Here is a 2,644-nt window from a genome sequence, read left to right on the forward strand (position 1 = left end):
AAACTCTTCTACCTACTCCTAACCTGTAAAAAAAATCCTGGTATGGATAGCGTTCCTCGGGAACAGGAAGAGATCTCTGCCCATGGCAAAGAATTGACAGCCTGGAAGGGTAGGGCTCTCGTCACTGACCTCCTTTGAAACTTCCTGTGCTCACCAGAAACAGGACACTATACACTAGAAGACTGTACATATGTTCCAAGGACCATGAAGAATTAATCTCCCCCTATGTTGTCTTGCCTAAACAGTTGGCTTGTAAATGGAAACTCCGCCATTCAGAGAGCCTTCACACCACAATGTGTTGGTTCAAATTCTAGACCTGTGGATGAATACACAGGTGTTGATGTTAACCTAACAATGTTCATGAGAAATTACTTGTCCATCCTGGCTACATGGCTTTGTGCACCTGCTTGACACTGAATATGAGACTATACCTCAGAGGAACCCTCTCAGCTTTGATCTGTTTACTCCCTAAGAAAACAACCTCTGGGTGTGTCTATGCTGCGTAGTAAAGTGTCACCATCTATATGTGCGCAGCATTTACTGTGCAGTAGATTAGTCTACTGCATGGTTGCGTACTACCTGTAAATACAGGTAGTAGATTAACCATGCAATAACTATTGCAAAGTAATGCACATGTAGACTACTGACTGGGAACAACTTGCTCCCAGTTAGCCCAGACAGCAGGAGGCAAGGAAACTGTCTCTTGCCCCAGGCAGATGCTTTCCAACCCCATGTCTCAATTGCCAGATTGGTGCATGGGGCTGGGAAAATGTCCTCTCCCGCAGCTGCTGCTTCTCAGACTCATTCTCTGATTGGCAGATTGCAGTATGGGACTGGGAAAATGTCCCCTCCCAGGGTGGGGTCTCCAATCCACCTGCCCCCCCCCCCTTCAGAGCAGCTGGGGAAACCCCAGAATGGACCTCCCTCACCTGCCTTCTCCCCCTCCCATCCTGAGTCAGCACAGGAACTGGGAGAGAGGGGACATAGCTAGGAGAGGAGGATGCAGAGATGAAGCTTCTCTTCCTGGATTGGATCCAAATCCAATATCCTACCCACACAATACAACAACTAACCTCTGTTGGGTTGGAAGGATCAGTCTAACACAGGGGCAGGCAAAATACTGCCTGTGGGCCAGATTCAGCCTGCCAATCTATCCAGCCCACGGAGCCCCTAAAAAAGTTTAGAAAACTAATATTTATCTGCTCCTGGCTGCCTGTCAAAATGACAGGAGCAGGGGCAGTAGGACCCAGGGGAAGCTGGGAGCAGGACCCAGTAGCCCAGCAGTATGGCTTGCCTAGCCTTACAGAGGTTTCTGGCCTGGGACCCTGGGGCTGTTCCCACCTCCCTGTACCAGAAAAGGAAACTCAGATAAGAACATGGAGGGAGGGGGCAAGGAGGAAGGGAAGGACTGCAGGCGATCACCCCAGTCCTCGGGGCTGTGCTAGGCTGGCTCCTGCTGAGTCCTGTGGTTGTGGCCATGCAGCCAGGAACCACATGGTGCTGGAGCAGCCAGCAGTGGGCAGGAAAGCAGGGAAATGGCAGGTGGGGGGGCTCCTGCTGCTGTGCACATCCTGGTGGTGGCCCAGGGAGCAAGTGCCCCTGGATCTCTGCACAGGGTGGAGGCGGCTGCTGCTGCGTACTGCACTTTGCAACCCGCTGAAACTGCCTCAGGAGTGGTGTGACACCATGTGCCTTCTGCTGCTGGGCTGCACCACACCCCCTGCCTGCCTGGCAGTGGGATGCACGTGGCACTGCATTGCTCTGGAGGCTGCAGCTGGGTGCAAAGCACAGCACGCAGTGGCAATCGCCTCCACCCTGCATACAGATCTGGGGGACACGTGCCTCCCCAGGCCTCCAGTGGGGTGAGCACAATGGTGGGAGCCCCCTGTGCCCCTGGATGAGGTGCTCGGGCTCCGATTATCCCATTACCCAGCCCGGCCGGGGCCCCATTCAACCCAGCCCCTGCCCCTGCCCCTGTCCCTGCCCCTGTCTGTGCCCCATTCCCTGCCTCACCACTGGAGCCTCAATCTGCCCCCCCTTGGACCTTCCCCCCCTGCCCCTTCCCCCACAGGCTAACCTGCTGGGCAGGGGAGAGCACGCACACATGTGTGCATGCACTCAGCCCCCACAAATAATTTTTCTTCCTCCACCTATGCTAACATGTCACATGTAAAGCAAGGGGACAAGGGAATGGTTAGTTTCCTGCCACTGCAAAGAAAGAAGGTATGTCAGCTACAGTCAAGAGAACCAAAAGAACTGGAGAGAGACCTTGCAAATTGGCTAAATGGGCCTCTGTTTTCATAATGTCACTATGTAGTAGGAGATGGCTTTAACCACTGAGTCACAAAGATCTGACTTATAGAAATCACAGTACACAGATTCCTTAGCAGTCAGTTTGGGTGGCCTGGACCCCTTCTGGATTACACTACAGTTTACTTCTTAATGGTCAATGAAACACAGAGCATTTGAGGATGAAAAGCCCTGGAGAAGGGCTAGAACTTCTTCTTGGGGGTCCTAACTCCTGATGTGGACATACAGAGAAAGGTTAGATTCATAGATGGGCTGAGATTGGAGGGAGTGGATGGGACTCTTTCTCAACATGCTTAAATTAAGGCAGAAAAGTAAGGGTGAAATTAGTATATAA

Source organism: Crocodylus siamensis, chromosome 1, assembly GCF_052110815.1.
Source record: "Crocodylus siamensis isolate JL-2025a chromosome 1, ASM5211081v1, whole genome shotgun sequence".
NCBI classification, from domain to species: Eukaryota; Metazoa; Chordata; order Crocodylia; family Crocodylidae; genus Crocodylus; species Crocodylus siamensis.